At 37.1% G+C, this 25,528-nt stretch overlaps 1 long non-coding RNA gene across 1 annotated transcript; it reads left to right on the top strand.

The window, feature by feature from the left end:
* Nucleotides 1-548: 548 nt before the first annotated feature.
* Nucleotides 549-25,528, top strand: LOC134476752 (uncharacterized). The gene is made up of 3 exons (XR_010048556.1): nt 549-682; nt 24,423-24,549; nt 24,744-25,528. It is a non-coding gene; the product is annotated as an uncharacterized LOC134476752 (long non-coding RNA).

Here is a 25,528-nt window from a genome sequence, read left to right as displayed (position 1 = left end):
TTATCTTCAAAACTTAGTTATGATTTATGACACTGAATAGAGTGTAAAGCTTTTCTGAAGCAGTTGGACTGTTTGATTTTCCTTTATCTTTACTTTTTCTCAGAAATCTCTTACTGTTAATGTGTAGTTTCTTCATTCATGCTGTAATGGACTTCTCTTGGTAGATGGCCTAAAAATTAGTTCAATGCAAATGAGCAGACTGAGAGAGACCCTGTGAACTTCTGGGCAATAAAGCTTATGGCCTTATTCCTGAGCAGCCCCTACCTGTGCCAAGTTGTCCCAGCCTGAGCTTGACAAATAAACTTTTCTGTCCTCAAGGGATTGGTTCTTCCACAGGACATTCACCTGGTTATATTTGGGACCTAGCTTCAGGAGAGGGCACTAAACCTTTAAGTAAATCAAGGACAGCACTGAAAAGCCAAGAGTAAACTATGAATCCTGGCAGGTGAGGGTGACATCATAGAAGAGAGATGGGCCCAGGAGCCAATTATTGATAAAGGTGGGTGAAGGTAGGAGGGCCAATCAGGTGGGCCAGGGGAGGAGGGTCTTCCCATCCCTCTTGTAGAAGTGCTCACTGGGAGTTCAGTGCTGAGTGCCTGGAGCTGAGCTCATGTCAAGTTTCTGTGACTTCTTCTTACTGAGGACTGGAAAGGATCCTTGGAAATCCTCAAGCATAACAATGGTAACTTGATGGTATTGCAGCTGGGAATGGGATGGAATTTTAGCCAGTCTGGATGGTACTGGGCAGAACCCCTGTATACCCAGAGTGTCTTTTGCACAGCCTCAGGCACAGCTGTATTTAAGGAGTGCAGTTCTTTGGAGGCAAACATGAATTCTGGCCTCAAAATTAGAAAACACTATCATTTGAATTCCTTATGTGACACTTCTACTCGCAGTGATGTTATGGCATGAACAAAACTCATAATCTCATGGCATTGTGTGTTATGAGTTATGGAACCAAAATAAAAATGAGAAAGCTGCTTGACTTTGTGAATGTTTCATACATGGATAGATAGCCATGAGGGTACACCTGGCTCTATGGATTTAAAATAGATCTCCATCTTTGTATCCTTTTCTTTTTTCTTTTATGTTTTATTATTATTGTTTGGATACAGAGTATATCTCTGTAGTCTGACCAGCCCATGAGATCCAGGATATCCTCTTCCATCTGTCTCCAGTGTGAGGATAATACAGACCAGAGTCACTGCACCCAGAAAAAGAAATACTTTGAGCTGAGGTTCTCCAACCCTTTTCTTCAGCCTGTGGGGTCTATAGGAAACAGGTTTTAGAGATAAACTGGATGTTTGTGTTTACATTTCTGTTACCTCGGGAGTTTAGTAATTAGCGCCTGCAAGTCACTCTGGTAGACTAGAATCTTCAAATTATTGTGAAGTTCAAAGTCTTAGTTCATGGTCTATTCTGATTTTAATTCTTATCCCAGCCACTACTTTTGCAACTTTACCTCAGGTCATTTCCTTAGCGAGTGCCTTATTTATAAGCTAAGTATAAACACTTTTTTTACAATTGAACTACTGAAGCAATGGTTTTCTTAAAGTTTAGAATGTTGTGAGGTATTTGGGGGATGGTGATGCATTAGTTCCTGAGTGGAAATTTCTTGCTGAGAACAACTTCATGTAGGTGCTGCCTGCTAATCCCACACTGAGAAAATCAGCAAACTGGTGTCTACAGGGATGTAGAGATCTGATAAAATGAGAGTGGAAATGGAAGTAGGTTTCATAACTGCAAAAATTTGTTACATTTGGGTTGTGTTTTAGTTTGACCTGAAATTTGAAGCAGTGAGTGGGGTGTGGTGGCACATGGCTTTAATCCTAGCACTCAGAAGGCTGATACAGGAGAATCCTTGCAAGTTTAAGACAAGCTTGGGGCATGAAGTGAGTTCCAGGACATGGCATCCTGAATTACATCATGAGTCCTTGTCTCAAAAAGAAATTTGAACGATGAGATGGACTGTTTTACTGAAGTAGAGGTATCTTCACATGGTCAGGATATTCATGAGTATTAAAGAATAAGGAAAAAAGTTTTAATAATATGTGCCAACATGATGGAAAGGAAATGAGAGAGCAGGGGCATGAGGAGGGGAGGCCCAATCAGCAGCCAGCATAATAAAGTACTTCTGAGGTGAACTTGACCTACTGTGACAGCACTGGAGGATTGTCTGCATGGTAGTTCTGAGAGGAGGAAAAAGCTCACTGGCCTATAGAAAGGAGGGAAACTTAGTCGTGGATAAAAACTTTTTCTATGTGTACTGATCAGCTCTCCTAATCATGTATGAGGTAAGATAGGTACTTAGAACCCTAGTATTGAAGGTTTTGAAATATGTTGGGCATCACAACTAAAATAACATGGGAAGGAGTTTCTTTTGGACACCAAAGAATTTAAGATACATTTGTTGTTTCTTCTTGTCCAGTGACTGACCTTAGAAACCTGGCCCTTATTAACATCCTGCAAATTTTGAAAAAAGATTTAATTAATAAAAATTTTTTTGGCATTTAGAGATGATGTCTTACTACTTTGCACATGGTCACAAGAAGAGGTGTGTCTTTTCCAGCACTTTGACTGCTGAGTTTGATATATGGGAATGAAATTGTCTACCCTTATATGTCCAGCAGAAATTCATGTTCTTTTAAATTTAAGCATGAATTTTAGGTACAACCAAGGTTAAGAGAAGAAGTATTTATTGAGTGAAAGAATGCTTCTGTGAGAGAGACAGAAGGGGTCGCATGTGAGTTGCCAAAGACTCTGCATTTTCTAGGAATTTTATAATGTAAAACAATGAGATGAGGCAAGTCTAAAGGCAGATCAATAACTCACAAGACAGGCAGGCATGAGGTGGGAAAGAGCTAAGGTCAAAAAATCAGTTTCCCTCCTCAGGTAAAAATGACTATATCAGAGACAAACGGGGAATTGAATCACATAGCAAGCTAGAATTCTTTATGGTTCAGTCACTTTTTCTGTAGGTGGTTAGAATGGCAACTCCAATCTTCTCAAGGTGATCCATACCTAATCCCTAAGGATTATACTTAAGGGCGTGGTTGTGTTTCTTTGTCATCTCTCTTGAGATCTGGTCCACAGCATGTGGTGTGTGTATCTCTTCCAAAGTCACCAGATATCTTGTCCTCTGGGGGGCCCTTCCAGAGCCTAGCCATTTCTGATGGATGTAATATTTCTAACTAGCTCAACTGCCAGTGAGGGGATGACAGAAATATTCTACTTTGATGGTGATGGTTATGCCTCTGCTTTGCTGGAGGGAATTGTGTCTCCTTCTTTAGTTCACATGGTCCTTAATGCTCAGAGCCTCATACATCATCCGTTGTTATGCTAGGGACTCAGGCATGCACTGCCATGCCTGGATCGGTGTTTTATTTTCATGTCACCCAATTTCACCAAGAACTCACTGTTGGGGTAAAATAAACAACACTGAGTCATGGTGATGCACAAATTTAATTCCAGCCTCCTCAGAAAGTTAGGAGTGCTTCAAAATCAAGGCCAACCCGGATTACTGAATTTTTCAATATGAGATGCATATTGAAAGTTTACGAGAGGAGGAGCTGGGCAGATCTGGGGTGCCCTCACTGGCCTCTCTGCGTGTCTGGAGGACTCTGGATTTCTGCGCCCAGACTGCTGGAGTTCCCTCAGGCTTCCAGGTGCAGTGAAGGAGAGAGGTGGGTTTGAGGCTTCCACATCAGCCTCCCCATTCCCGGCTCCATTTGGAGACCTGCTGAGCTCCCGATAGGTGGGCTGGCCCACACTACCAGCCTAGCCCAGCCTGTTTAGCTGGCGCGCCTGGCCATAGGTCTGCAGAGGAGGACCTGGGCAGATCTGGGGTGCCCTCACTGGCCTCTCTGCGTTTCTGGAGGACTCTGGATATCTGCGCCCAGTCTGCTGGAGTTCCCTCAGGCTTCCAGGTGCAGTGAAGGGGAGAGGTGGGGTTGAGGCTTCCACATCAGCCTCCCCATTCCGGCTTCATTTGGAGACCTGCTGAGCTCCCCATAGGTGGGCTGGCCCACACTACCAGCCTAGCCCAGCCTGTTTAGCTGCCGCGCCTGGCCATAGGTCTGCAGAGGAGGAGCTGGGCAGATCTGGGGTGCCCTCACTGGCCTCTCTGCGTGTCTGGAGGACTGTGGATATCTCTGCAACCAGGGAGGGTCCACAGGTTCCTGAAGCACTGCGGCCTGTGGTGAGTACCCTAACCCGGCTGCGATTGAAGAACTGTGGAGCTTCCAAGGGGCAGGTGGGCGCACAGTGTCCCTGAGGCCCAGCTTGTCTGGAACTGCGGAGTTCTGAGCAGGCAGAGGAGGGCCACTGGTTCTGTAGGCCTAATGGCTTGGAGTAGCGCGGCGCCAGAGTCCCAGTAGCTCCAAACATAGAAGGGGATTTTCAACAGATCCTGAGGAAGCTTTCAAATAACACTTGAAACACAGAAATATAGGAAAATGACAAAACAAAAGACCAAATTACAACCTCAAACCTCCAGCCCATCTCAAGAAACCCTAGGAGCGATGTATATAGAAGAAAATATATCCCATCCACCTCATATATCGGACACAATAGCCACTGAAATTGACAAGCAACTCCAGGAAGCTTTAAAGAAATTCAAACTCGAAATAATCTCCCAGATAAAAGAAGAAATGATAAAAGAAATGAAAGAGATTCTAAATATATCGAAAGAAAACACAGATAAAAAATTGGAGGAACTAAACAAAAAGATAGAATCCCTAGACGAGCAATATAAGAAACAAACAGAATACATAATGCAGATGCACAGAGATATACAGGAAATAAAAAACTCCACTGAAAGTTGTAAAAACCACCTTAATGAAAGTGAAGATAGAATTTCAGACCTTGAAGACAGGATTGCAGCTAGTGAACAGGAAAGGAAAGATCTTTTGAAAATAACAAGGAACCAGGAAACAACAATTCAACAACTGCAAGACGATGCAAAGAAGAATAACATAAGAATGATAGGGATTAATGAAAGAGAGGGAGACAACATGAAGGATGTCAGGAGGATATTTAGAGAAGTAATAGCTGAAAATTTCCCAAGCATGAGATCAGAAACTGACATCAGGATCAGTGAAGAATATAGAACTCCAAACAGTCATAACCAAAATAAAACTACACCCAGACATATAATAGTCACCATCCCAGAAATCCAACACAAGAATAGATTATTAAAAGCTGTCAGAGAGAAAAGACAAATCACTTATAAAGGAAAACCTATCAGAATCACAGCAGACTTCTCAGCACAAACGATAAAGTCAAGAAGAGCATGGAGTGAAGTATTCCAGATCCTAAAGCAAAATGATTTCCAACCAAGACTGATATATCCTGAAAAACTATCATTCAAAATAGATGGTGCAATACGATACTTCCATGACAAAGAACAGCTGAAGAACTTCATGAACACCAAACCAACCCTGCAAAAAATATTGAAAGACAGTTTAGATACACAAAGGAAAAAACCACTAAGCAAAGCAAATAATTAAACAGAACAGAAAGATAAAGATGCAACAGCAGAGAGATAACATTCCTACAATTAACCAGCATTTAACAGTAATAACCATTAATGTAAATGGTCTCAATGCACCAATCAAAAGAAACAAACTAGCAGAATGGATCAAGAAACAAAATCCAACCATATGCTGTTTACAGGAAACCCATCTAACCCAGAAAGATACTCACAGACTGAAAGTCAAAGGATGGAAAACAATTCTTCATGCAGAAGGAATCCAAAAAAAGGCAGGAGTAGCCATTCTGTTTGCAGACAACGTGAACTTTAAACCAACAATGACCATAAAGGACAAAAAAGGTCACTACATACTCGTAAGGGGAAAACTCCAAGAGGAAGAGATAACTATCTTAAATATATACGCAGCAAACTCCAGAGCACCCAGTTATATAAAACAATTATTAACAGAAATGAAAACTCAAATTATCAGTAACACAATTGTAACAGGAGACCTTAATACACAACTGACACCAAGGGACAGATCAACCAGACAGAAAATGAGCAAAGAAATAACAGAACTGAATCACACCTGTGAACAAATGGATTTGATAGACATATACAGAATGTTCCACGCAACAACATCAGAATACACATTCTTCTCAGCAGTACATGGATCATTTTCTAAAATAGACCATATATTAGCTCACAGAACATATTTAAGCAAATGCAAAAGAGTTGAAATCATCCCTTGCATATTATCGGATAATAGCACTCTGAAATTGGAAATTAATGACAAAGAATACTGCAAAAATTCTGCAAACACATGGAAACTAAATAACACACTCTTGAGTAATCAGTGGGTCACAGAAGAAATTAAAGAAGAAATTAAACAATACCTAAAAGAAAATGAAAATGCAGATACAACTTACCGGAATCTGTGGGATGCAATGAAAGCCGTTCTGAGAGGAAAATTTATTGCACTGAGTTCCCACATCAGGAAAACAGAACGAATACAAATAAATAATTTGATGCTACACCTCAAACAGCTAGAAAAAGAAGAGCAAGTCAAGCCCAAAGCCAAAAGAAGAGAGGAAATTATAAAAATCAGAGCAGAAATCAATGCAATAGAGACTAAGAAAACAATCCAAAGAATCAACGAATCAAAGAGTTGGTTCTTTGAAAGAATAAATAAAATCGATAAGCCCCTAGCCAACCTCATTAAAAAAAAGGAAAGAAAAAGCTCAAATTCATGCAATAAGAAATGAAAAAGGAGAAATCACTACAGACCCAATAGAAATACAGAGGATCATCAACACCTATTTCGAAAACCTCTACTCTCAAAAGTTTGATAACACAGAAGAAATAGACAGATTCTTAGAAGCATATGAAGTACCAAAGCTAGATCTAGAGGATATAAAACTGTTGAATAACCCAATCTCTGCTAATGAAATTGAGAATGTAATTGGGTCCTTGCCCACCAAGAAGAGCCCAGGCCCAGATGGATTCACTGCAGAATTCTACAAGAAATATAAAGAAGACCTAATGCCGACACTCCTCAAACTATTCAATGAAATTGAAAGGGAAGCAATCCTTCCTAAGTCATTCCTGGAAGCCAATATTACTCTAGTACCAAAACCTGAGAAAGACCCAACTATAAAAGAGAACTATAGACCGATCTCCCTAATGAACACAGATGCAAAAATCCTCAATAAAATATTGGCAAATAGGATCCAGCAAATCATCAAGAAGATTATACACCATGACCAGGTGGGATTCATCCCAGGAATGCAAGGATGGTTCAACATACGCAAATCAATAAATGTAATCCACCATATCAATAAAGCCAAAAATAAGAATCACATGATCATCTCTATAGATGCAGAAAAAGCCTTCAATAAGGTCCAACACTTATTCATGATAAGAACTTTACAGAAAATTGGAATAAATCGTCTCAATATAATAAAGGCCATTTATGACAAACCAACAGCCAGCATCATACTAAATGGCCAAAAATTGAAAGCCTTTACTTTAAAGTCGGGTACAAGACAAGGATGTCCTTTATCACCACTCCTATTTAATATAGTACTGGAAGTACTAGCCAGAGCAATTAGGCAAGAAAGAGAAATAAAAGGGGTAAAGATAGGAAAAGAAGAAGTTAAATTATCATTGTTTGCAGATGACATGATACTCTACATAGAAGACCCCCTAAACTCCATTGAAATACTCTTAGATACAATAAATAAATTCAGTAATGTGGCTGGATACAAAATCAATACTCAGAAATCAATAGCATTCCTATACACGAACAACAAAATTACAGAGAGGGAAATAAGAGAAACTGGACTATTCACATTAGCAAGCAAAAAAATGAAATATTTAGGAATTACTCTTATGAAAGAAGTGAAAGACTTATACAGTGAAAATTATAATACACTGAAAAAGGAAATTGAAGATGATCTCAGAAAATATAAAGACATCCCTTGCTCATGGATAGGAAGAACAAACATTGTGAAAATGGCCATTCTCCCAAAACTGTTATACAGATTCAATGCAATCCCAATAGAAATACCATCAACATACCTTATAGATCTAGAGAAATCACTCCTAAATTTCATCTGGAACCAGAAGAGACCTAGAATCGCAAAGGCAATTCTAAGCAGCAAAGACAAAGCAGGAGGCATCACAATCCCTGACTTGAAGTTATACTACAAAGCAACAGTAGTAAAATCAACATGGTATTGGAATCAAAACAGAGCTGAAGATCAGTGGAATAGATTAGAAGATACAACCACAACTACGAACACACTCAACCACCTTATTTTTGATAAAGGAGCCAAGCAGGTTCACTGGAAGAACGACAGTCTCTTTAATAAATGGTGCTGGAAAAACTGGCTCTCCATTTGCCGAAAACTAAAGCTAGATCCATGTCTATCACCATGTACTAAATTAAAATCTAAATGGGTCAAAGATCTGAATATTAAAACAGAAACACTAAATCTATTGGAAGACAAAATACGTAGAAACCTTGGAGACATAGGACTAGGTAAAGAATTCATGAACAGGACTCAAACCGCACGGGAAATACTTCCCAGAATCAATAACTGGGACCACTTCTTATTAAAAAGTTTCTGCATGTCAAAAGAAATCTCCAGCATAGTGAAAACAAAACCCACAAACTGGGAAAAGATTTTAGTGAACTCTCTCTCAGACAAGGGCCTCTTGTCTAAAACATATAAAGAACTAAAGAAACTCAGACCTCCGAAATTCAAAGATCCAATCCAAAAATGGGCATCTGTGATGAATATGCAATTCTCAGATGAAGAAATGCAAATGGCAAATAAATACATGAAAAAATGCTCATCATCATTGGTCATTAGAGAAATGCAAATTAAAACCACACTGAGATACCATCTCACTCCTGAAAGAATGGCCAGGATCAAGAAAACCGACAACAAATGCTGGAGAGGCTGTGGGGAAAAAGGAACTCTCCTGCACTGCTGGTGGGAGTGTAGACTGGTACAGCCTTTGTGGAGATCTGTCTGGAGATTTCTCAAAAAGTTGGGACTGGAAATCCCATTTATTCCAGCTATTCCACTTCTAGGCATATTCCCAGAAGAACTGAAAGCATCATACCACAGTGATATATGTGCACCTATGTTTATAGCAGCACAATTTGTAATCGCCAGACCTTGGAAACAACCCAAGTGCCCATCAACTGAGGAATGGATAAAAAAGTTGTGGTATTTCTATACAATGGAGTATTATTCAGCTATAAAGAAGGATCACATTGAGATATTTATCAATAAATGGGCGCAGCTTGAGACCATACTCATTAGTGAAATAAATCAATCTCGCATGTGTGAATACCGAATAGTTTCCCTAATGTAAATAATGATTCAAATATATAAAAATATGTGGTAATCATGATTCCCCATTAGGTGGCCTTGAAGCCTTATAAAGTTTTCACTCATTAATTAGAATGGCTTTATTCTGGGCTTCTTGATATGAAAATATTTGAAGCTAGAGTATATGAAGTTTTACCCAAATATTTCAAGGAAAAAGACAATATGGTAACTACTATTAAGTCAGGTTATAAGGTGGTGAAGTACTAGGTTATTGAAACAGTCATGCTGTGACCTCTATTGTTATATTGTTATGTCCTGTTTTATCTCAATCTCCCCCTTATTGTTTCAAAAAAAATTATTTAGTCATTTCTTATATTTGTCTTAATTAAAGAAAAAATTCAAAAAAAATAGGATATATAAATAGTAACTGTTTTCGATTTCCTATTAACTTTTTTTGAAGTCCTGTAGTACTCCCATGATCTTGTTTTGACTGATTAGACTCTGTTCCATTCTATATGATAGTATCAAGTTTGAAGACATAGGCAACTACTTTGAAGACAATAAGATTCACTAAGATACCCATTCTGGTTTGACTATTGTCTTCTTTGGAAGTCCTGTAATGTTTACAATGCCTAAGTTTTATTGGTCTTGTTCTCTACTATTTTGTCCAACTTTATAATATCTAATAAGATAGACAATTCTTTTTAAGGAAACAAGGGACAACGTTGATAACCATTGTTGATAAACTTGTACTCTGTTCTACACCATGTGCTATGTCTATCCTTGGTATTGACTGACAGCTTTGTTTTGCCATATTTGACTGTATTCTTCCCCCCCCCAAAGAAAGTAATAAGCACTAAGGAGTAATAAAATCCAAGATGTGTAAATTTTGTTGTAAAAAAGAGAGGGAAAAATAAAGAACTCTAACGGATATAACAGCAAGTGTGTTTGGGGGTGTTAAATAGCTGACTTTATCAATGTTTTTGGAACATTGAACACAGCTGTTTGCAGTCTCCCTGTTTGAATGTCCACCTTGTGTTCTTTGATACTGTGATTTGAGGAACTATTTTCAAGAAAATAGTGTGTAATCTACTAGCAGGTAATTTCTTACTGTTATGGTGTTTTGTTTTGTTTTGTTTTGTTTTGTTTTGTTTTGTAGTTCTGTATTGCGTGTACCCTTACGCCGCTTTGGTTTGTTTTGTGTTTTTCTCTTTTTCCTCTTAAATAAAAAAAAAAGAAAGTTTATGCCCATCTCAAATTATCTTTTTCTAAAGTCCATGGGGCCCTTGGATAATGCGGAGAAAATGTTTAAGTGTAAACTTATATTAAATATTTAAGTTGACACATATTTGTACTAGCGATACATGGCTCAATGTGAAGTTTATATGCTCACGATGGAGGATACAGAGATGAGTCTCTGGTCTCTGAAAAAGGACACCATGGGTGAACAAACAGTGATTCACAGTGTGCTGCATTCAGTGAGCTACATGTCATTTAGTGTTGTATTATGAATTTCTCTTTCTGTTATATCTGAAATACATATCAAAGCATTTGTATTCAGCTGGTTGAAAAAATCTAATGCTTAATGATAGTGTCTGCAATAACAGGTTTGTTTTTTGTGCATATTCAATTCATTTTGTTGTCCCTTAGTTTTAGTTTGATCAAGTCATTTTCCTTATGAAACTCAAATATCTCTTTTGCGTTATTTCTTCCAGCCTTCAATTTTGTACCCTGTAGAACAGGAGCCTCACTTACCCAGTTCTTTCCAGTTTAGATAGCTGTATTCACCTGTTTGTCTTGAGCAGCTCTATCAGGAGAGCAGTGAAATCCTGTTTGGAAATGTGAACACTACTCTGGGTATTTTGTGTCTATGTTTCCCTGGATTTTTTTATTATTGTTGTACTGATGTGGCCCCATATGGTCATACTGTTTGACCTATATACCCCAGACAAGAGGATTAAATGGAAATTTTAAATTAGTGGAAACTGAGCTGAGAGGCTGATGTTAAGTTTATAATTAGACACTACAAGTGTTTCTGTAATATATCTTTTAATGTCATCTCTGTAACACAGCTTAAGGTTTATAATTTCAATTGAGTGGTGTGATTTATCATCAGAAGGATTTGTATTTTCAGGAGTTTCATCTCTTTAAAGGGAGAGGAGTTTCTAAGGTATCTAGGACTTTATTAGAGTATGGACTACATGCATATTTGTGTGAGCATACAGAAATTTTTCAATAAGGTGACTAGAGCATGAAAATCACTAGATTCAGTTCCTAGGGCCTTCACTCAAGTAGAATGGGGGAGGTGAAACTGCCCAGGAAAAATAGGCAAAGCATATTGTGTATTTTGTGATTAATTATTCCACTTAAAATAAGATTTGAGCATTTTTGATTTTTCATGATATGAATTACTGCTTTAGATCCATGAGGGTGACATAGTACTCTTGAGTAGGACAGGCTGCAGAATATTGGAATGATTGTGTGTAATATACAGATAATTTTGTGAATTTTTTCTTTCTGGAGAAGGGATTCCAGTGGTTATAGGGCTTTACCGATAAAATGTTTCTTTATCTCCTGCAAAGATTTAAGAGGATCAGAAAATAATTACTATGTATGAAGAATATCTGTGAAGGGAATTCTTAGCAAAATAAAGATTATTTTTTGTAGTGATTATTGTGGTGTGTCTCATGATAGTATGAATGTCCCAGTCCATTTTTAATGCTCTGCACTTCTTTGTGAATTACTGATTTATAGCACATGGCAAATGACTCCCTTCTCTGTGCTTGACAAAAACAAATATGACCTGGTTTGAATAATAAGGGAAAACAAGTCTCTTACTTTTTTGTGCATGGGCATAGGTATTTCATTGCCTTATGATATTGGCTTCAGGTTGCTCATTCTCTCAGAATCAAATCTTCAACCTTCCAGTGGAGATTCTTCAGGAGTGAGAGAGAGCCTGAGAGACAGGGTTCATGCACCAGATGTAATGTTGTGGGTCATGTTTCCTTGCAACATGAAGCCACATGCATACATGTCTTTCCTAATAACCTCAATGCCTTCAAACACTCAGAATGTGACGGTAGAATTCTAGGCATCAGGCATGCAAAGTTGAGTATTTACTTTGAAAAAGTTAGTAAGTTACAAGAGATTACCATTCATCCATTGAGATGGAAAGGTCTATTACAGAAAATTTACATGCTGAATCCTTATCTTCTCACAGGGCCAGAATTGAAGGTGGGACACTGCACACAGCCTTCTTTCTGCTCTCCAGCTAGGTTTAGTTTTCATAAGTCTTGAATCAATTGTAGTGACACTGTTGGATATTTTAACCAAGTCATAGGAAATGCCAGGGACATTTAACTATGACAAATAAAATGAGAGTTTAATATGAGGCCTCAAGCAGACAAATAGTATCCTCCACATTGAGTTTCATGGTAATGATGTTGAATTCCAGAATCAATGAACACACCCTCAGAATTCTAAGTCCTTCTAGGATGTTTAAAAAATCACATGAGAATTTTTTTTTAAAGTTTAACATCAATAAATTTTAAAATACATATTACTATGGCTATGATGAAAATAATTACTAGGAGCCTTCCAGGCATGTATAAACTACTGTCTTACATCTAGGGTCATGCAATACATGAATACACTTTTGAATATATTAAGTTCTATACCATATAATGATAAAAGTTGGATATTGTGATAGGAATTTAAATAACAGAAAGTGAAATAATATGATAAAGGACAACTTGCAAAGGGGCTGCCTGTTAAAAACACAAATTGATCTCTGAAGTAGGGCATTCACATGTACATGCAATTTGTTTAAAACTGGGAATCAAACTCACAATGCCACAATGCCAGGTAAGCAATGTGCTGCTCAGCTATATCCCTGATCTTGTACAAGAATTTTTTCTCTGTGTGCAGAGAAGGAAGCACCATTTGCTCCTGTAATTATTATACTTCATTGATAGTGACTGTACATTGTTGAAAAGGACACGCTAAATGATGCACCTTGGGCTCTTTATATGTTTCATATGTGGTATTCATATTTTTAAAATTATGTCAGTATGAGTTGCATGTGGTATAATGCTCATAATTTCAATCAATTGGTTTTTTTTTCTTTTTTTATTTAAGGAGAAAAAAAACAGAAAAATGGTACAAGTAATACAAAATTTAAAAATAAACAATAATAAATCACTAGTTAATAGATTACATATTCTCTTCTTAAATAGTTGTTCAAGTTATAAAATCGAAGCATATAAAGTGAACTTTCAAACAGTGAGAGTGCAAACAGTTTTGTTCAGTGATCAGAAAAACCTCAGTACTATGGTTATCTATTTTATACACTTAAACATATATGCAGTTATAAACTTTAGAGCACTTTCTTTTCTTTTCTTTGACACATTTTTGGGTATTATTACTCCCACAGTTCTTATTACTTTTTCTGAAGAGAATTAAACCAAATGCAATATATCAGAACAGAGTCAGTCAAATCAAAAGGATGGAAATAATAGGTAATGTAAAAACAAAATACAAGGTGATCAATAATGGTTAGCATACTGCCTCTTGCTATTTTAAGAAGAATTGCCAGTTACAATAAAATTGAACAAAACAGGAAAGAATAAAACCAAAGCATTGGAGACATTACAGGACTTTAAAAGAAGATAATAGTCAACCGGAATCGGCATCATAATGAAGCTTATCGTCTTCACAGTTTTGCCTATACTTTCGAAACTGGTACTATCAAGCAAAGTGGAATATGGAAAAATCAGTCAAAAGAAGATCGTGAGTGCAATACAGGATTTCAAATCAAGTTAATAGGAAATCAAAGTAGGTTACTATAATGTATCCTGCTATTTTTTATTTATTTTTCCCTTAATTAAAAAGAAAAAAGTAAATAATTTTTTTAAAAAAGGTGATTGAGATAAAAGACAGCATAACAACAGAAACAGTGCAGGTCAAAACATAACCATTTAAGCAAAATAGTGTTTCACCACAAGATATACTGACACAAAAATAGTTACTGTAGTGTCTCTTTCCTTTAAATCTTTGAGTATAACTTCGTATACTGTAGCACCAAACATATCAAGACACTATAAATCCATTCAAGAGAATGACATTATTACCAGATATTTAGAACCAATTAACAGAAAAAGAACAATGGTTTCGGTATAATCTCCTTGTCTATAAAAGTTTTTACTTATATTATCATATATAATAAAATCCAATAAGATACAACCTTTCAAGACCAATGGAGACAGAAGAATACAAGTTTAATGGGACTTCAAAACGAGTTGATACTGAATCAACACTAGCTATGATGATGTCTTGTTTTCTGCAAAATAGCTGTTCCTACCATCTGATCTTCTCTGCCTCATTTCTGTTGAACTCTTTTTCTGTCGTTTGTTGTCAGCCTGTCTTCTTCATTTTGATTTCTGCTCCATTCATTGTTGCCTCTTGGCCACTATTTCTGAAATGTTGGTATTTTCCTTTTTTAGAATATCCTGCAGTATTCTCTGCAAAGTTGAATTGATGGTTGCAAATTGCTCTAGTTCCTCTTTATCCTGGAAGCACCTTGTTTTTCCATCACCTTCTAGGGACAGTTGTTCAGGATATATCAATCTTGACTGCAGGTTATTATCTTTCAAACTTGAATTATTTCCCCCCATGCTCTTCATGATTTGATGGTTTGTTCACAGAAGTCTGCTGAAATTCTGATGGGTGTTCCCTTTTAAGTGATCTGTTTCTTGTCTCTGATGGCTTTTAATATTCTGTTCTTATATTGGATTTCTGGAATTTTGATTATTATATGCTTGGGTGTAGCTCTATTTGGGTTGTAGGTGGCTGGGTTCCTGCATGCCACATACATTTGAGTATCTTTACCATTTGCTAACTTAGGGAAATTCTCTTGGATTATTTCTGTGAATAGCTTTTGTAGTCCATTTGTTTGTGCCCCTACTTCTTCTTTTATGTTCTTAATTCTTAAGTTATAGATCCTCTTATCATCTAGCCTTTGTATTGTTGCTGTTCGTATTTTGTTATTTTTAAGAAGTTTTTCATTTCATGCTCCCATATTATAAATCTGTCCTCCAGTTCAGATAATCTATCCTTAGTTTCTTTCAAGCTGTTATGCCAGTTTCTGATAGAGTTTTTTGTTTCCTGGTAATCTCTTTGAACCTGCTTCACGTATTCTGTTTTCTCTATTTTCTCTATCAAACAATTCTCCCCTTTTTTTCTGTTCTTCCATTCCACCATCTGTTTTTTTCTTGCGTGGTTTTTAGCATTTCTATAACTATTTTACTTATATCTTGCTTCAGGTTATTAATAACTTCATTCCTTAACTTGTCTATAAGGCTCCAGAGATAGCGCTTTGTGTCTATTGGTGCCATGTCTGATATTGCATGTTTCTCAGGATTGGGTACAGAGGACCCTTTCTTGTCACTCCCTTTTCCCATTTTTTTTGTTCCTTTTATACAAGCAAATATAGGATGCCCAGTTTCTTTCTTTGTTGGTTACAGTTGGGCTGGTGATTTAACTCAGTGGCATAAGCACCTGCCTTGTAAGCAGGCAATCATGAGTTTGATCCCAGGTACCGATAAAAAAAAATTTGTTTGAATTGCGCCAGCTAGATGTTCCTGCCCACTGCAGTGTACTAGGGAGATAGAGACCTTGGGAGCCTATGCTGGGCCCTCCCCTCCAGGTCAACCTACTGAAGGCTTCACTCCTAGGGTGCACATTCCAGCACTGGGACCTGGTTTGGGCTAGCCTACCGGGTCTTAGCAGCGTCATGCAGACCAGGCACTCCCCACCAATCTCTCTTGAGAGGGGAATATGTGACTGAAGTCACTGCAACAACCTGTCTGGCTAGTCTGCCTGGTCCCAGTATGTCCTTTGCTGAAGCCTCCTACTCTACGGAAAGGTCCGTGTTCCTCTCACTCACTGCAGGTCAATGCAGGGCCCCCAGCCAGTCCTGCTCTCAACTCCGTTCATCGCTTCCCACTGTCAGTGCTTTTGTGGCTCTCTCCTTGCTGTCCAATTGGGACACATCAGCAGCTTCAGGAAATTCAAATCACAGCTTCCAGTGGCGCGGGGTCCAGCTTCCATGCTGAGACCTTATCTATTCCTGTTATATCACCGGGATTGTGTTTCCAGTTGGTTTCTGTTAGTTTAGTTTGTTCCTGGGTTGGCAAAGTGTATCTTCACTTGATTAGGATCTCTTGCCTGGCACCATTCCAGGATTTTAAGGGCGGTTTCTCAGAGAGCCTCTGAAGCTGCTGCTCTCTATCCACCATGTTCTCCTGGAAATCCAACATTTTTTCTTGGTGAGTACATTCAAGTTTCTTCTGGCCAGTGATTTAGCTCAGCAGCATAAGTGCCTTCCTGGCAAGCACAAGGTTGTGAGTTCAATCCAGTTTTTGGACGTTGGCTTCCACACTCAGTTGGCTCCAAGGCAAGCGGGCAAGGCTGGGCTGCGGTTCATGGTGGCTGCAAGCCAAATCAGTTGTTGATACCTGATACATATTTACATGGCATGTATCTCGATTCCAATGAAGAGATATTGTCTGTGGTATATTATCCTATAAATTCTATTAAATTTTTGTTGAAACTTTAATTTTTTCACCATGTAGACTCTTATTTGAAAGTGAATATATTTGTGTGCATTCCAGCTTACTCTGCTAATTTTTTCATCTTGTGTCTTGTCTGTGTCCGCTGATATCAATGTCTGACTTTTTTCCCCAGATATTTATGTATTTAGTTACATTAATTACTAAGTAATGCCTCTAATATTTTTAAGAGTTTCTTCTCTATTGTACTTTGGAATCTGCTCAAATATAGAGCAATGAATATCCTATTTCCTGTGGGGTGATTAACATTTTTATATTACAGCAATTTTCTCTAGTTCTCTCTGGAAACTTAGTTTCCTGAGGCTCAGGGATGGGCCTGTTATGTGCTCTGCTGTCCCTAGTCTCAGATTTCCAAAAGACTGCCATGCAGAGTGATGCCATGCACTCAGTTCACAGCTGCTCTGTTGAGCTTCCCTCTGCACTGTGTTCTCTAATGTTCTACAATGGAAGTCTATGTTCTTTTCCAGTACCTCCATTCACTGTTTTTAATATGTTTTGAGACATCAATTTTGAGGAACTGAAATAATTCTAAATGTGCATTCATTGACATGGATTGTGAAATCCTTAATTATTTAAGCTTTTTATTGAAACATTATTTAAAATTTGTGTTTTGAGCTCTCATTCTAAGGATATTCTTCATTTTTTCTACTTTTCATTTATAATTTTATTCCAGTATTGTGTAAGAGCCTGCTTTGCATGACTTCCACTCCATGACTATGTTACGTTCTGTGTTGCTGTGTTGAACCTGGTTTACACGTGTGAATACTTATTGCCTTGCTGTAAGAATATTGTCGTATGTTTTTCTGTGATAAACCATTCAATAGAATCCATCTGATATATTGCTTTGAATTATTATCTTGTTGAATTTATGTGTGACCTTAAAGATTGCTCTGTCTTCTTGAGCTGTCAGTCACTGATGAAGATGTTTGGAACTCTTAAACATATACTTGTAAATGATTGATTTTTCTCTTTCAATTCTGTTTCTGTTTATGCAGTTGATTGCTCTTTATATGGTACATGTATTAAGGAATGATATTTGTTTCTAAATAACTGCTGATTGTACATGTGGAATATAATCAAGCTAATGTAGCTTGAGTATGTTTTGTTGAATCAATGGCACTGAGGTATGTCTTTTTTCATAGCTTACTATTTAACCTATCATATCAGTGTGCACATAATAAACACTGCACTCTGGATCATGAGAGTATTTGCGGATTACCTAGTTGTCTAGCTATTAATCAGCTCTGACACCTGTTCTCTCAGTCCCTTTTAATCTGACCTGTTCTCCTGATAATTTGTCCTCTCCTGATAGGGTGACCTGTCCTCCTTTTGGTGAATTTCAAATTTCACAACTGTTAGTGCTGAATTTGTTACACTGATATTTGTAACTGTAGTTTGTTTATCACTATCTAATATGTAAACTGTCCAATCATTTCATATCTCAAGACAGATAAACAGATACAAATCAATTAGTACCTGTATTGCAATTTATTGTTTTAATCATTTAAAGAAAATCTTGTTCTGAAAGATTTTGTGTATAGATTTAATGAAAACAGTGAAAGAGTCACAGGTGTATTCAGAAAGTTTCACCACTGTGTCTTAAGCAAGAAATGAAGGTAACCATGTGAAAAATACCTTCAGATCAGAAAGTATTATTGCATGATTGATGACAATACTTTGGAAATATTCCAAAGGGTACAATGTGTTCTTTTATGGAAATGATTCTTTTAACTTATTCCCTTTAAGTTTTTAGAAACTACAATTGAAATTGCATGACAATTCTTTGGAAATATTAAAAAGTGTACACTGTGTTCTTTTATGCAGATGACTCTTTTAACTTATTCCCTTTAAGTTTTTATAAACTAGAATATAAATTGCACATAGAAATATATTGTGTGGTTTTGTAGTATTTCTCAATTCAGTCATTTCTCACTGTCGTTCACAAGGGCTGATATGTGAATCAAGGCCAAAGTACATTCTCATTTATTCTCTTTTTTTTTATTTAAAAAAAAAGGAAACAAAAAAATACATGGAGATTAAAAAAGGGGTAGAAATAATACAAAATTACAGAAAAATAAACGATAAGAAATTGCTGGTTGATAAGTTAAATATTGTCATCTTAGAAATAGCTGCTCAGGTTACAGAATTAAAGTATTTAGAATGACATTCAAAAAGTGACACTACAAACTGCTCAATGATCGAACAAAAGCTCAGTAATATGGTTATCAGTCCTACACATTTGTTTTACATCTCAAAAAAGGTAAGATTAAACATATCAAAACAGAACAAAACAGTTAAAAAAACAATTTTAAAAAATACAGATTTCAAAGCAAGTCCACTGGAGATCTTCACTATTTTACTGTCTCCAGTTTCTTACAAATAGTTGTCCCCATCTTCACCCACTTTATATACTTACAGCATATTATAGAACTAATCAATCATTACAGGATGATGAAGGCTTTTTAGGTCTTCAAGATCTAACATTAGGGAAGACAATAATAACCACCACCACATCTCTCATTCTCTTTGTGATAGCTGTCCCCATCTCTACATATATATGCTGAAATTGAACTCAAGAAACCAGTCCAATGTCATTCTAATCAGCAAACAATAGTATTGCTAGAATTTATATCATAATGCTACAAGATTAGCCTCAGGTTTCTTAGCATCTCTTCCTCAGAGTATCTGTTCATTACATCTTGCATTATATAATCTCTTCCCATAAGTAATTAAAAAAAATTCATGTGTGAATTTCTACATATATATTTATCTTCTCTGTGTTATAGGGAAAATCATGTCTTAGCAAGATAGCAAAACAATTTCCTAGAAAAAACATGCACTGGATAAGACATATAAGACCACAATATAAATGATATTCGTAGTTACTATGTTTTCTCTTGTTATTTTCAATACAATTGTCCACAACACCGGCTTATTATAGTTAAACATAGTATTACCTATTTTTATAAAAACTTAACTTTGAAAGCATTGTAGGATTTGAGGGCTGCTAATAGTTAATACCAGTATGGATATCCTTTACATCTTGTCATCTTCAGAGTAGTTGCCTCTACTTTTAGGGTTGACACTAATAAGCATATCAAATTCAAATAAAATCAGCCAAGGCAAACCCATGGCCTTATGAATTGGATTCAATTAAGATCAGTCATAGTAAGACAATGTAAGTAATACAGGATTTCAATTTAAGTTAATAGGAAAGTAAGGATAGTTACCATAGTATAACCTGCTATTTTTAGGTCAGGATGTCTGTGCCCTCAAATCTGACATGAGTGGACAGACCAGAACAAATTAAATTCAAACTAAATATGGCGATAAGACTACTGTGTCTTTTAAATCCTTATACACCATTAACAATGACCTCTGCCTTTTTAAAGTAGTGTTTCAGAGCTGTCTATCTTAAAGGCTATAGCTTCCCGTCTCTGACTCATGTCTGCTACTCCACTTTTCTGCTATAATTTGTCCAGCTTATTCCCTCCTTCCACTGTCTGCCCCATTCATTGAGGCCTCTCTGCCGCTGTTGCTGGAATCCTGGTATCCCTTCCTCTCTTTCTCTGTAATGTCCTTCAGCACTCTCTGTAGTGTTGGATTGGTGGCCACGAACTCCCACAGTTCTTCCTTGTCTTGGAAGCATCTTATTTCTCCATTAATTTTGAGAGAGAATTTTGATGGGTATATGAGCTTTCATTGCATATTATTTTCTTTCAGGACTTGGAATATTTCTCCCCACTCCCTTCTTGACTTAAGAGTTTGTGTGGATAAGTCTGCTGTTATTTTGATAATTTTCCTGTTGTAGGTAATCTGCATCTTTTCTCTGGCTGCTTTTAATATTCTGTTCTTTTGGTGGATTTCTAGAATCTTGATTATTATATGTCTAGGCGTAGATCTGTTTTGGTTGTAGGTAGGTGGTGTTCTATATGCCTCTTTTATCTGGATATCATTTCTTTTTGCTATACATAGGAAATTTTGCTTTAATATATCTGTGAATATTCTTTGTATTTCATTTTTGGTTGCTCCTGCTTCCTCATTCACATTCTTTATTCTTAAGTTATGTATCTCTCTGTCATCTTTTAGTTTTTGAATTGTTTCTTTCTGGTTCCTTGTTATTTTTAAGAGGCTTTTTCTTTCACGATCATATGCCATAAATCTCTCTTCAAGTTTCAGAAGGCTGTCTTTAGTCTGTCAAGGCATTTTGCCAGTGTTCAATGGAGTTTTTAGTTTCCAGGTAATCTCTTTGGATCTGTTTCATGCATTCTAAATTATGTTTAAATTCTTCTTTAGAAGTTTCTCTTTCTTTTCTGATTTCCTCAGTTCTTCCATCTGTGTTCTCTGGGGGGGGCTTGTCATTTTTTTAATTAATCTCTTTATATCTTGCCTCACTTGGATTAGGAGTACAGCTTTAAATTCATCTATGAGGTCATGAAGGTATTTTTTAATTTCGGCTGATGCTGTGTCGAGTATTGATGGTTACTGTGCTTGTTGTCTTCAGTGTTTACTTCTCCTGGGCTTATTTTCTCATGTTGGGCAACTGGAGATTTTTTTTTTTAATTTTTATCTCTTGTCATGTTTCTGGTTTCTTTCAGACTGGAGTGTCCTGGGGGTCCCTTGGCCCTCTCCGTATTGCTTAGAGCCTTTCAGAAGCATGCTGGCTTGAGTTTTTGCTGTCCTCCCCAATTTGCTGTTATCTGGGGTAGACTGGGATGCAGGGGCAGTACAGGCTAGCCTCCAGCCTCTGTGCCAGTCAATCCGTAAATTAGGCTGTACTTTCTGGATGTCACTGAGTTGTGACTATTTTGTATCTGCTTACAGGGACCCAAGTAGAGGCTTAGATTAGCCCCAGTAGCTTCTGCCAGTTCTCCCTGTACCAGAAGCAGCTGACTAATGCCACTATTACACAGGTTTCTGCCCAAATCCCAGCTGTTCTCTTCCAGACCTCTCTGTGACAGGAGTACCAGGAGAGCAGGTCTGCCCAAATCCAAGATGTCTACCATTAGTTCTCTGTATGATACTGAAGCCAGCACAGCATCAGGCTCTGCCCAATTTCAATATGTCTTCCACCAGACCTCCCTACAGGGGACTCGGTGATGTCACCGAGCTGTAGGTTCTGCCCAACTCTAAGATGTCTGCTGCCAGACTCTCTGTGTTATTGATGTCCCCAGTGGTGGCAGGCACTGCCCAGTTCCAAGATGTTCTCTGGCCAACCCCAGCAGCTGCGTGGTCCCCAGTACTCACCAGGGTTCAGTGCAGGTCCTCCTCCTGGGTCCACCGCACACCACGCCGCCCACCCTCCCTGCGCTCCCGGCACAGTGAGGAATGGTCAGAAAACTGCACAGTGTTCAGCTTTGGAGCTCCAGAGCCTTTTACAATCTCCTCTGGTGCAGCGGGGCAGTCCTGGCTGCTTCTCGGTTTCCCAGGTCTCAGTTTCCAGCAGTGACCAAAAGCCAACACAGCTTTTCCTGTTGGGTCCATGGGTCAGTTCGCTGATTTAAAGGCGTGGGATTTGCAGCCTCCCATTATCAGCCTTCACAGTCTCAGCACGACATTAAATCCTCCAGGTGTGCTGTCTTGGTTAATCAGAATTGTTACCCATTTGTCTGGCCCTCTCCATGTTGTGATATTCTAGCTTCTAATATGATTTCTCCAGAGAGACTCTCCACCCGATCCCCTAGCAAGCCGCCATTTTCTCAGCCCCCCTCATTTATTCTCTTGTCACAGTTTCTGAGTCTGTAATTTCACTTGAAAAGAATCACGTGTATTTCAAGGAATCATAGAACAAAATATTTTGTAGACATTAGAAAGAATTCATTGTGTGTAGATTTTCATAAACTCCATAGAAAAGGAGTTTGTGGAATTTAAGAATAAATCTAAATATTTTTTCTTCCACACTTCAATATTATTTGGTTATTTTCACAAATGTGATTTAGATATTCTTTTCTATTCATTATTTCTGCTGGGTCACATAAATTTTGTTTACTTTTAGATTTGTGCTCATTGATCATAACTCTATGTAAAATCTTTGTATTGTGTTCCCAATAAATGTTTTCTTGTTTAATTCCAATTTTCATAGATTTCAAATTCTTCTAATTTTCATGGCTGCTTGATTTTCTTCAGAAGAGTTTTGCACTGAGTGTTTTTCAGTATAAATTGCACAGTAATTTATGTTTCTCTTTCCCATTTCAATAATTCACCGATGCACATAGGCAACGATAGTGTGCAGGCCAGATTTCTAGGGACATACCTGTTTCTTTCTGGATGTAAATGAAACATATTGTGCTTTCTTGCCTAGAAGCACAATGCCAGCTGAATTGTGACATAATATTCTACTTCCATGTGGGTGAATTGAAGATTATTTTCCTTTCCTGAGATCCATTTGTCCACTGATATGAATGTTGAATGTTAAATGTTTTCCTGTTTATTATGCAAAATGTTTGCTTGCACACAAATATTCAATGTTTGTAGGCTTTTTTTCTCTAACTTACATCTACAGTTGTCAGAACTAATCAAAGGTGCACTTGAGTTCTCTTTTTGGTACTGGAAAGTATACTCAGGCCCTTGCAAATGTCAGACAGATGCTTTTACCATTGAGATATATCCTGGGTGCAAAGCTGTGATTTGTCCATGACTGTGAAGTAATTTTAATTTTCATTTGGTATGGGAGTGTGATGAATGGCCTCACTTTGTAGTCTGAACTGTCCTTATTTCATAGCCCAGGCTGGACACTGTATGCATGGCAAACATGAAATTTCTGGTACCCCTCTTACATCATGATTTCAAGTTCTGAGAGTACAAGCATATACTGCTCCACTGGACTGAACTCTTCCATCTGTATTTAGTGACCAGTTACTTTGCTATTCCTCAATTTTCACTCCATTTCCAGCATTTCATATATGTTTTTTTCCCCACATTATCTTCCGTTGCACCCTAGTGGAATTTCCAGTATATAAGTACAAGGAGATAATTTAGTATCCTTGAGGTATAGATTTATAACTATATTTTCCCTTATTTCCTTGTCTATAGAATGGTCAAATATAACTTTTCTGTCATTAAATTTTAATCATTCAGAAATCTCTTTTCATATTCAACTAAATATTTATCTATAAATCTAGATTCAAGACCACAATGCTATTCATAAGAAACACAAACTCAGTGTTATGAATAACCAATATTTTGTGAATGGTGGTTTGCATGCTCACTCTTTGAGCTCTGCTTTAAAGTAAGTGAAAAACTACACTATTGGTGGCCCTGCAGGATAAGCCATGCTACAGTTCTGTGATTGCTTTGGCAGTGTGTCATAATCTAGCATCAGTGTTACTGGGTGCCTCTATTTGAATGTACTTGAGTTTTGATGACCATGACATGCAGTTAATACTTGAAGGAATGAATTTCAGTTAGACTATTTATGACAGAAACTGAGATATATCAGGTCATGTGTGACTGAACTTCAGGACCCTTGTCATTATTTAGGAGACAGTGACCTTTGAGGATGTAGCTGTGAAATTCACCCCAGCAGAGTGGGATTTGCTGACTCCATACCAAAAGAAGCTCGACAGAAGAGTGACGTGGGAAACATATATGAGTATTACTGCAACAAGTAAGGATGACATGTTTGTTTATACTAACAGCATTAATTATTGCTCATTGATACAGTTTAATATATTTGATATTAATAACATTTGCTTGAGTATCTCAAGTCTGATTATACTATACTATGTGTGTAAATCAAATCAGTGATATTTTAGTGCACAGTTATAGTAATTGTATTTTATTTCTATGTCCATATTACAGGAAGAATATGGAATAATCAGCAAATTAAGGAAGAGGACAAAAATTGCTCAAGTAATATAAGGTGACTGAAACATAAGAGAAAGGGGACATTACTTAATTGTCAGTGTGTGAGCAAAAATATTACAACAAAGGAACTTGAAGAAATGAAATCATGTTATACTTTATTTAACTTCAGAAAAATACCAAGAGATATACTTGATTTTATTTTGAATTTTCTGGGAATCCATAGAAACATACTGAAATATAAGAATCAGAGGTAATTCTAATGCTATGTAGTAAATAACACTATCTATAGTATCAGTTTAAAAATTGCCTTCATGATCAACATCATATAAATGTATGATAATAAATTCAAATATTGTGTTCTGATATGTAGGAAATGAACAAATTGTGAAAGTTGATAAAAACCCATCTTCAAAATACCATTTATGTATACACTTGAATATTGAGATTTTCATGATCTAGAATTATTTTCACATAGCATTAGCATTCAAAATGAAAATGAATTCTACTGTTACAATAAGTACTCTGAAAATATCCTATAGAATATTGAGCTGTTCGTGTTTAAAATTCCTCATACATTGTTGATGGACACATAAAATACAAACATGGTAATAAATATTCAGTGGTCTGAAAATTAAAACAACATATTTCATATTGTTTCACATGTACATCCACAATGATATCTTTTTTTAAATCTTGTGAGCCATGATTTTATACTGTAGTTCAGGTTGACTTTGAACTTACTGTGAAGCCCATAATGGCCTGAACCTCAGACAAATCCT

This window comes from Cavia porcellus, unplaced genomic scaffold (genome assembly GCF_034190915.1).
Source record: "Cavia porcellus strain 051 isolate PalLab524CR breed Dunkin Hartley unplaced genomic scaffold, mCavPor4.1 scaffold_7, whole genome shotgun sequence".
NCBI classification, from domain to species: Eukaryota; Metazoa; Chordata; class Mammalia; order Rodentia; family Caviidae; genus Cavia; species Cavia porcellus.
Note: the sequence above shows the minus strand (reverse complement) of the source record. Positions and strands in the feature narration are given on the sequence as shown.